Genomic DNA, 11,941 nt, shown 5'->3' on the forward strand with positions numbered 1-11,941 from the left:
TCGAAGAGTTAAGTCTCCTCCTTTTTTAATCATATTAAACAAAGCAAATTAACCACATAAACGAGGTAACAGCATGGAAAAAATGGATCAAGATTAGCTTAAATGTTAGGGGAAAATGAATTAGTGAAGCAAGGTCATTGGAATAAAGTTTCTTTGTGAAAACATTTACCGTGGTGTTAGGCCACACTGCAAATCACTGCCAAAATGATAAGCGAAAAACGTTTTACCAAACACTCCCTCCTTCCATTGCAACCGTGAAATATACACGAGGGGACATTAAACAGACAAGGTTCTCATAAACACGTTTCTATTGCATTCTTGTTTGAGAGCAGAAAAAGCTTTTCTTATTTGCCAATCAAGCTCAGCATGTTTCCCCCCAAGGCACCCTGAATGTGTGTATAGTTTTTCAGTCAGAATGCCTTCACAGACAGACAAATGTTTACTGACTTTAGTGTGTTTTAAAGAGGCACAGTAGAGGTGCCGGAGGTTTGTATGGCAGTTGAAAGGTGACACTGGAGGTGAAAGTCTCTCTCAAGAAAAGAAAAATGAAAAAAAAACAAAATGAAAAAAACAACAACAAGCACACTAGTTATGAAAACGCTGTTGTCACCTGTCAGTAACAATTCTCAAAAAAGCAGCTGGATGGTACTTTGAACCTGACAGCTGTAAAATGGCTGTATTGTTGTGGAAAAAACCTCAGATAAGGCTTCTTGCTTTAACAATTTGCTTTTGCTCTGCTAAAGGCAGTACAGTGGTTATTTTGATTTTTTCAACATTGACATAAAGGTTCTGATATGATGAAAGAGATTGACTTATGATACATTTTGTTTAATTTGTCATTATCAGGCAATATTGGATATTTAATTGTGCCCATTAATTTCCATCTTTTTTTCATTTAGAGAAATAAACTAACACTATTAAATGTAATCGCTAACGTGTCAAAATGAAAATCCATTTTTGGACTGTACATGGTACTTCCATGATGTCTCAATTCCCTTGAATTTTTATATTCACTATTGTCAATATTTATCAGCTTATCTGTATTGTCTAGAATTTTTATATCCCCTTATTTTTGTGTATAATCAGTTCTCACAAGAAAACTTCACCGTTAGCAAACTTTTGCTGGGCAAACAATTTTTCTATTGTCAATAGAATAGCGATGAGAAGTCACTTTCAAACTAAGCAGCTTTCTGTAAATGTGGCTGCACCTTTAAGCTTTATATATCATGCTATTAAAATGACCTTGGGCTTTCTGAGACCCTGAACAGAACTGGAAGGGAATGGCCCTCTAGACCGTATGTAAAACCACGTCCTTTGCCTTTTACCAGCTACTTTTATACACAAACACATTATAGTAATTAACTCCAAACCGCCCCGTGACCTCTAACATGCAAAACATGTATGTTTACATCCACGGAGGAGAAAAATTAAAACCTGTAAACGGTGATGGTGGCTTGCTCCGATATGGAAAAGTGGGTGTGATGTGTTACTTGCATAAATGCCCTGGACACAGCCCATTCATCAGGCCGATATGCAGAGTATGTCTGTGACCTAGATAAGTTTGTATGCAAACGAATGAAATATGTTCTCTATTGGGGCTGGGAACCAGAGAGCTGAGGGAGGAAGGCCGTGCAAAGACCCAAAGCTGATCTGTCACTGTCAGCATATACTATAGAGACCTCAGAACACCTGGGCAATCTCTTGAAGACACAGTGCTGTGTTAGACAGGGAGGCCAAGCTGATATCTCTGGTCACCACAATGGTGTGCATGATGAAGCTTGGAAATGTAGTCAATTGGAATTAATTCATGCACTCTAAATTGTAAAAAATAAATAATGAAATGAATAAAAGGTTTGCCTCTTAATTTCAGTGGCCCTGTGGAAGCTTTTCTCATTCTATTGTGGCTAAAAGAATGAAACCTGTGTATATCACTGTGAAAATTAGACTGTGTGGTTTATTTTCAATACGTGCATAGCCTGAAATCATCGAGCTCTGCTGCCAGCCGCTTCTCTCATCTTCCTGTTTTCCCCCCATTCATTTATTTATTCTTTCACTACTCTTCTTTGTCAAACCACACTATTCATCTACACAAATGCATGTCTGCATTTCTTTGGCTTGACTGAGTGCGCTATAGAACAAACCTGGGTAGAGACGTTTATTCTTTGTTGTTTATTCTGATACGCTTTATTTCATCAGTGAAATGTTGCGGCATGTGTTTGTCAAAGAGATAAAGCCTCGCAAGAAATGAGCCACAACACTCCACTCTGCTAAACAAGCTGCCCCAGATACGAGGATGCCGTTTGCGTACGTTTGCGTGAGAGAAAAAGCGGGAGTTGGAAAAAGTAAACTCGACTGATGTGTATTATTCATTAGTGAACAATCGAGGACATTTGGTTTTATTTCTGTGCTTGCTTCCGAGTGAATCCTCAGTGAATATGTCCCTTGTCGCTTGGTCTACAGCTCCATGATCAGAAGCACAAATAAGCTGCATGATCATCAGCACAGAGCACAAAAGAAGTGTTGGAATCCCTGTCATCTGAGGAACGAGTGAAGGACGATTCTAACATTGATTTATCTTTTCTCTTTCGCAGAGTGTCTAGACCAGGCAGCACAGCTCACTTCATGGTGCCACGACACTTCCTCGCCCATCGATGTCACTCAAAACACTGCAAAAGTCTTGAGTACTTTCCACAAGCAGCGACTGCCCACGTTCACCTTTTTTGTATTTAAAAATAAATGCCCCTTCAAGGTAATAAATAATTAAGTCTGTGTTCAGGCCTCGTTCCTCCCACTGTATTATTCACTCTTGTATGAACTTTATTTTTTATCAGTTATTTATGGACTTGTGTTTAGAGAAACAGGACGTTTTTTGTGAGAGATGGCACCTTTTAATTCAGAGTTGAATCTGAATTCCCAGGAGCACAACAGCACTAATTTGTTGCAAACACGTGTGCTATTGCTGCACCACAGCTCCGACCACTTGCAAGAAATAAAACCAGACTGCATTTTCTACAGGCCTCAAATTGAGTTTTGTCTGTTATCTGTTGTCATTCGGACAAAACTCACACTTAAAAATGCACTCTGAAAATTCTGAATCCATTTTACCTTTCAATGTGCTACATATTTTCCTCTTAACTGCGAACAAGGTTTATTTTTATTTTTATTTTTTTTATGCTGAATGATTATCATGTATGTTAATAGTGCTCATGTGCATTTTTCTGCCTATGCAGGTGAAACACCAAACATCTCAGGTTACGTATGTAACCCTGGTTCCCTGATAGGGAATGAGACGCTGCGTTTGAGATGCGGTGGGAACGCCCTGCGTGATTGCGTCGTGAAGCACATGTATAATCAGTCCAATGGAAACACGAGACGTCATAGGTGGGTGATGTCATCGACCGGGAAACTATAAAGGCACCCCCTGACACAGATCGCGTTAGCTTCTGAAAAGCCTGAAGCAAATCGGTCAGGGCATGCAGGAAGTATGGCAGGCGAACGCAGCGTCTCGTTCCCTATCAGGGAACCAGGGTTACATACGTAACCTGAGACGTTCCCTTTCAAGGGAACTCGTGCTGCGTTTGAGACGTGGTGGGAACCCCATACCCACTACGCCATAATGCCAAATGCTCGTTCTGTGTGAAGTCCTTGCGCACACTAAGAAGCAAGCAACCTGGCCCCAGGAGTGGAGAGGTCTAGATCATAAAATCTGACCAATGCATGTGGTGAGGACCAGCCCGCCGCATTACAAACATCTTGAAGAGAAACTCCTGAAATTAAAGCCTTAGAGGCAGCCATACTCCTCGTGGAAACAGCCAAAGGTGAAGGCTGTCCGGCCGCTTCATAAGCCAGTGAAATAGCCTCAACTACCCACTTGCTCATTACCTGTTTAGAAGCAAGGCAACCTTTCCTAGTTGACCCAAAGCAGATAAACAGTTGTTCTGATTTACGCCACAGGGCAGCTCTGTGGACGTAAGCATCCAAAGCACGCACAGGGCATAACAGATTAAGATTTTCCTGATCTGGGGTATTAACCCTCTGGGGACCAAGCTGTTTTTGGGGCCCTTGAGATGTTCTGACATGCTCTGACATTTGTGCTTTTTTCAGTTATTTATAAACATGTTAATGGCAAAGGTGTAAATTCACTCTATATAGCACAAACAGGCCTACCATAATATGCGAGCAACATGTATGTAGATGTTTGTATTTTTAAGAGAATAATGTTTATGCGTGGTTATTTAAAAAAATAAAAATGAAAGTTGCTGAAATAAGACCACAAAACTCATACAAAATATGTGCCCACAAGACTTTTGACTAATGGATGTTTTCTCTTGGAGTTCTAGCTTCAAAATTATGTGAAAATAGTCTTGCTTTATCGTTCACAAAAAAAAAATACATTGATTTAAATGGTGTAAAACAGGTTTTGCTTGGAAAGCCAATATGCGAGGGGGAGGAGTAGTTTACACCTTAGATTACCCAGTCCCACCCACTCTGCATAATGACTCTGCATAATTAGCCATTCATTCAGGTGTGACACTGACTGAGCCACAATGCAAGGACAAAATAGCCTATATATTTAGAAGAAGACTTATATTGACCATTTAAGATTTTGCTTACATCTATCTTGTAAATATGTTTTGCTATTTTATTAAAAAGGTTACAATTACAACAATAATTACAATTTCAGCAATATTTCTGCAAAAAAAGTACTCTTTCTTTGTAAAAAAAAAAAAAAAAGATTATAGGCCTACATTTTATCATATGTATTCATTAGTTTGAATATAGCCAACATTGGAACATCTTAGTCTATGACTTTATTTTTGACAAAATAGTATTTTATATATATGAGCAGAAAAGCTTATTTGATGTGACAGTATATTCTACAGTAAAAACTGTACCCAAATCTAGTCAACAAAATGTTGTCTTTCATACTTCGCCTGACTGTAACGCAGTAACTGTAACTGTAAAAGCAGTTTATTCTTTCACACACAGACGCGCGATTCATATTTAGGCTAAACAGTCTTTACAAATATGTACCCTTCATTCATCTCACAGAAACGCTATTCATATTATAGAAACGCGATTCATCTTTTTGTTTACATAAGCCTACAACGTTATTCCATAACGTTATTCCACATTAACACTTGAGAAAGGATAACTTAGCCTACCTCACTCCTCAGCGGGATCTGCTCCTCATATCAGCACGGAAAATTTTCTCCATAAGGTAGGCTATATTATGCCTCTTTGTTTACAGCTGATGTGGGGGCGTTTCACAGACTGAAATGGTTCTCAGAATTTGCGTTTGAATAGCACGCGCTCTCCGGGGCGTGGTCAAATTACTTTTGAATGGCTCCTAATGAGCTCGACTGGAGTCGCTCTCTTTTTATACAGATTACAGAAGCTGATAATATTTGTTTTTTATATAAATTACTTCATTTAAAAGCTGCGATCTCAAGCTTTATGCCCGTGGGTCTGTTTGCCTGTTTGACTGAATTTTCGCGGAGTTATCGAACGCGTTTCAAATGGGAGTTTACTGACAGAGAGAAGGCAGAAATAGCATCATGTTAGTTTTTCTTTATTTGTCAAAAAGCAAAACACTTTATTTGTATTGTGAGTATACAGAAAAAAAATAGAAACTGAACAGGATCGATTGATGTATTACACGAAAATGAAAGATCAAAATTAACAGAGCATTTTGTGTTTATTTTTCATTGCTAAAAAAAAAAACGAGCAAAACGCGCGGGCGCGTTTTTGGTCCCCAGAGGGTTAAATGGCGGAGGATAAAAGGCCTGCAGCACTATTGGCCCCGCAACATTAGTAGGGACCTTAGGGATGTAACCCGGTCTAGGGTGAAGAAATGCCTTCACTATACCAGGTGCAAACTCCGAACATGAAGGAGCAACCGACAAGGCTTGCAAATCTCCAATTCTCTTAATAGAAGAAATAGCGAGAAGAAATAAAGTTTTTAGAGTGAGGAACTTTTCTGAAACCTCTTCAATGGGCTCGAAGGGAGCCATGGCCAGACCCTCAAGTACAATGGCCAAATCCCAAGCCGGTGCTCTAGAGTGCAATGCAGGTCTCAACCTCTCACAGATCACATTTCAAAGACAGCTCGACCATGCAGGTTTGCGCTGCACAACATCAGGAAGATCAGGCCTTTCCTAACTGAGCATGCAACACAACTTCTCGTCCAGGCCCTGGTCATTACTAGGCTTGACTACTGCAATGCTCTTCTGGCTGGACTTCCATCATGTGCAACTAAACCTCTACAAATGATTCAGAACGCTGCAGCTCGTCTTGTCTTCAACGAGCCCAAGAGGGCCCACGTCACTCCTTTGTTCATCTCACTGCACTGGCTACCTCTCTCTGCTCGCATCAAGTTCAAGGCACTGACGCTTGCTTACAGATCTGTCACAGGCTCAGCTCCCTCCTACTTTCACTCACTCCTACAAGTCTACATCCCTACCAGACGCCTTCGGTCGGTCAACGAGCGACGTCTCGTGGTACCATCACAGAGAGCCAAAAAATCACTTTCCAGAACATTCTCATTCACAGTTCCATGCTGGTGGAATGATCTCCCCACCGGCATCCGGAATGCAGAATCCATGACAACATTCAAAAAAGAGCTGAAAACTCTTCTCTTCCGTGAGCACTTAACCTCATAAAAAAAAAAAATATATATATATTTTTTTTTTTTTGTTGTAAATTCTCGCTTATCGGGCTTATGCTACTCTGAATAATGCCTGAACTTCGTATTTTGAGCACTTCTTGCGTTGTTTTTTGCCTCTTCACGATGACTTGCTTAATTTAGTCCCAATTTGTAAGTCGCTTTGGACAAAAGCGTCTGCTAAATGATTAAATGTAAATGTAAACCTCAATGTACCACGGAGAAAACGAATAATTAGAGGATCTCTCCTAAGAGAAGTGCCCCCCAGAGGGGTGTGGTAGGCCGATATAGCCGCCACATATACTTTCAAGGTAGAAGGTGATAATCCAGCAGAGAAACGGTCTTACAAAAAATCAAGAACTGAACCAACAGGGCAGTTAACAGGATCTAGGTGACGTGCACCACACCAGGTAGAGAATAATTTCCATTTCAGTGCATAAAGTTTTCTCGTGGAAGGTGCTCTGGAATGGAGAATGGTCTCAACGACCTCAGTCGAGAGACCGGATTCTATAAGCCGGGCCCCCTCAGAGGCCAGGCCCACAGTTTCCACAACTCCGGATTGGGGTGAAATATTGTGCCCCCTGCTTGGGATAGCAGGTCCATCCTGACAGGAATCTCCAGGGGAGAGCTGTCCTGAAGAGACACTAAGTCCGAGAACCACACTCGAGACGGCCAGTGAGGGGCTACCAGTAACAGACGGACCCCTTCCCGGCGAACCCTCTCCAGAACACCCGGAAGCATTGATATCGGGGGAAATGCATACAGGTGTAACCTCGGCCACACCTGCACCATCGCATCCAGTCCGAGAGGAGCTGGGTGCGTTAGGGAGAACCTATTCTATTCTATTTTGGCTCCTGCAATGGGTTGGGAGGCGTCCCATCCCTGTGCGTAGAGCCGACCAGATGAACCAGTTGTTTCCAGTGCTGACGGTCTTGTGCCAGCTGCTCTGCATCCTCCACAGCAACTCCATGTTGTTGGAGGTCGCCCGCAAGGACGTCAAGCCATCGGGTCCGGGGTCTACCTCGTGGTCGTCGCCAGCCTGCGGCCCTCGGATCAAACTGGAGAATGGCTCTCGTCGGATGGTCAGGAGGGAGCCGGAGGACATGGCCGAACCAGCGGGTGCGACGTTGCGCAGCCAGGCAGGATGCTCTGGGCTGGCACGTGCGGGCTCTAAGCACTTGATTGGAAACCCGCTGGGGCCACCTGATGTTCTCGATGGTTCTGAGAGCCCTGCTATCGAAGCCATCTAATCTTGCAGCCAGTGTCTTATTTAAGGGCCAAGTCTCCGAGCCATAAAGCAGGATGGAGAGTACTGCTGAGTTGTAAATCCGGAGCTTCGTCTTGCGTGAGATGGTCTGGTGCCGCCAGAGTGGTTTCCAGAGGGACTGCAGGGCTGACGCAGCCAGGGCTCTTCTGCGGCTAATCTCTGGTTTTAGGTCCCTGTTGTCTGTCACTATGGATCCCAGATACACAAAGTTCTTGACAGGCTCTACAATGTTATTGCCAAGCCGCAGGGAAGGTGGATGCGGTCTGTCACCGACATACATGAACTTGGTTTTCGTCCAGCTCACCTGAAGGCCAAGCTTCTCAGCCTCTTCACTGTATATACCCAGAGCGTCTCTCAGCTGGCTGTAGGACGTGCTGAGCAGGATGGTGTCGTCAGCGTACTCCAGGTCAGTCAGGTGGTAACTGCCGAAGGACACTCCGGGGACCCGCTCACAAACCCTGGACATCAGATGGTCAATTATGCAGTTGAAGAGGTCAGGAGCAGCCACGCAGCCCTGGCGAACGCCACTGGAGATGGGAAACCAGTCTGAGTCTCTGCCGTTGATGCGGACACAGCTCTGAGCGTTGCTATAAAGCAGCTTGAACAGGGCAACAATCTTGAGTGGTGCTCCAAGGGCATGTAGAATACTCCACAGTGAAGTGTGGCAAACGGTGTCAAAGGCAGCCTTCAGATCTATGAACCCGATGTAAAGATGGCGATCTTTACGGAATTCATAGGTCTTCTCTATCAGCAAGCGAACGGCGGAGATTTGGTCTATTGTGGAGCGGTTAGGCATGAAGCCAGCCTGCTGGGGACGGCGGCTGCTTCTGATGGCTGGGAGAGCACGAGTGAGCAAGATCCTGGTAAAGAGCTTGCCGGGGATGGAGAGAAGGGTAATGCCTCTGTGGTTGCCGCAGACTAGCCTGTCACCCTTATGTTTCCAGAAGGGCAAGATGACTCCTCTGGTCCTGTCGCTGGGAAGCCTCTCTGTCTCCCACACCTCATTGAATATGTGGGTAAGCCACTCGACAATGCTTTCACCACCTGATTTTAATATCTCAGCGGTTATTGCACAGATGCCGGGGGCTTTCCTGTTGTTAAGTTTTTCCAGAGCGGCTCTGACTTCCTCAGGTGTGACAGGGTCTGTACTGCAGACAGCACTAGGGGCTGCAGCGTTAGTGGCCGATGAGATGGCGGGATCAGCCGGGGAGGTACCGTGCTGCAGGAGGAGGCTGAAGTGCTCTTTCCAGCGTTCGAGGCAGTTTGCTTCAGTTGCTATAAGGTTGCCATCAGAATCTTTCACCAGGGCTGTCTTGATGCGTGGGCCATTACGGGCTTGGCGCAGCAGACTGAAGACACGGCTCATATTGTTGTTATTGGCCGCGGACTCTAGGTGTTTAGCTTCTGCTTGCCAGAACTTCTCCCTATCCTCGGCTATAGCCACATTGCGCTGGCGGTTCAGTCGCTGATACTCCGTCAGGTCACCTCGGAGCCGGGCCTCACGCCGCCGGTCGATGATGTTAAGTGTCCTCTCCGATATCCAAGGCTTTTTCGGGGAAGGTCGAAAGCATCCGAAGACATTGTGAGCTGACTGGATGACACTTTCCTTGAAGGTCTGCCAGTTGTTCACCTTTTCGGTAGCCAGGTTATCAAAAGTGCGGCGGATGGCGCAACTGAAGTCTGTGGCGATGTTTGGATCACTGAGTAGGGAGGAGTCCAGGCGAGGCTGAGTCTTGGTGTGCTGGTTGGCTCGCAGCTTTACTTGAGCTGGGCCACCAGCAGGCGATGGTCTGTGTTGCCAAGCTCTGCTCCTCGGTACACACGGCAGTTGGTGACAAACGGCTTCCAGCGTCGAGAGATGAGGATATGGTCCAGATCTTTCCTGGTTCTGCCATCTGGGCTGTACCATGTCCAGTGATGGATAAGCTTCCGGGGAAACCAGGTATCAGCAATGCAGAGGTTGTTGTGGTGGCAGAGAAGGAGAAGGCGGTTACTGTTGTCGTTTGTGGACCTGTCAGCAAAGGTTGTGCCGACAGGTGAGCCTGTGGACCGATCACTGCTAGACAGAGTGGCGTTGGCATCGGTGAGGATGATGGTGATGTCGTGTGGTGAGGCTTGGCCAACAGCCTGATGGAGTTGGTCAAAGAAGGCATCCTTCGCATCCTCATCAGCGACATCGGTGGGGGCATAAGCAACGATTACTGTCATCTTGCCGTGTTGGTGGAGAAAGCGGGCCGACAGTAATCTGTCGCTCAGGGGTGTCCAGCTGATGAGGGACTTGCGGAGGGCCTTTGGGATGGCAAGTGCCACGCCATAAAGGCCTGTCCGTCTCTCGGGGCCACTCCAGAAATAGCAATGGTCGCCTGCTGTTGTTTCGCCATTGCCGTGCCATCGAACTTCACAGAGCCCTGCCAAGGAGATGTTATAGCGGCAGAGCTCTCGGGACAGCAGGGTGGCAGCTCCGGGGCGAAGGAGTGTCTGGACATTCCATGTGGCGACTCGGGTCCTGCGACGAAGGTTGATCTGTACTCGTTGGTCGGGGGCAGGCTGGGGTCCGTTACCGTGTTTGGCAGTCCGGCTACTTTCTCTGATCGGTTTCGTAACAAAAGGGTTTCTCCTGGGTGGGTTGTTAGCCCTCCGCAGGATAGTCGGTTGGTGGGGCTGCCACCTCACAGCGTACCGACATGCTGGGGTCTTTGTTTGTCTGGAACCTACCCTGGAGACCGGCCCGCCTAGGGTGACCCTACCAGGAGCGAGCTCCCGGCGGTATCGCTCTCCAGGTTCACTGGAACACGCAAGCCCCCTCGCCTCGTCAAGGCCAGACCCGAGAGAGGGGTTAGGGAGAACCACATGGGACAATGTGACGTCTCTGATGATGCAAACAGATCGACTTGAGCTTGACCAAATTTCTCCCAAAGGAGCTCCACCACCTCGGGGTGAAGTCTCCACTCCCCGGGCCTCAGCCCCTGCCTCGACAGGATATCCGCTCCCAGATTCTGATGCCCCGGAATATATACCGCCCTCAGTGACAGCAATTTCCCCTGGACCCATAGGAGGATCTGATGGGCCTGCCTGCATAAATGACGTGACCTCAGACCATTTTGATGGTTGATATAAGAGACCAACGATGTGTTGTCCGTGCGGACAAGCACATGGTGACCTCTCAGGTCTGGCAGGAAGTATTTGAGAGCTCGGAATACCGCCATCATTTCTAGCTGATTTATGTGCAACGTTGATGGTCCTGCCAAAGACCTTTCGCCGAGCGGCCACTCATGACCGCCCCCCATCCCGTGAGGGAAGCATCCGTCGAAAGCGTTACGCGTCGACAAGAAGCCCCCAGCACTGGGCCCTGGGCGAGGAACCAAGGTTTCTTCCACATGACCAAGGCACGAAGGCATCGCCGCGTGACCTTGATCGTGCGAAATGGATTTCCCCTCGGAGAAAACCCCTTGGTCCTGAGCCACCACTGCAGAGGTCTCATGTACAGAAGGCCAAAAGTTATTACGTTGGAAGCAGCTGCAATGAACCCCAACAGTCTCTGAAACTGTTTCACAGTGAGTGACTGGCCTAGTTTTACCCCCTTTACGGCTGTGAGAATCTCAGAAATACGTGCAGGAGACAGACGTGCTTGCATTGTTGTCGAATCCTAATTACACCTAAAAAAGTGGTCCTCTGAGCTGGGAGGAGCACACTCTTCTTGGCGTTGAGCCGCAACCCCAACCTCTTTATGTGAGACAGAACGACATCTCGATGCCGAACTGCCATCTGCTCTGACTGAGCTAGAATCAACCAATCGTCTAGATAGTTTAATATGCGAATGCCCTGGAGTCTCAGAGGAGCCAGAGCTGCATCCACGTATTTTGTAAAGGTGCAGGGTGATAAACCTAGGCCGAAGGGAAGAACCCGATACTGGTATGCTTCGCCCCCGAAAGCAAACATCAGGAACTTCCTGTGATGAGGATGGATAGATACATGGAAGTACGCGTCCTTCAAGTCTATTGTGACAAACC

The sequence above is a fragment of the Leuciscus leuciscus genome, assembly GCF_965113295.1.
Source record: "Leuciscus leuciscus genome assembly, chromosome: 2".
Taxonomy (NCBI): domain Eukaryota; kingdom Metazoa; phylum Chordata; class Actinopteri; order Cypriniformes; family Leuciscidae; genus Leuciscus; species Leuciscus leuciscus.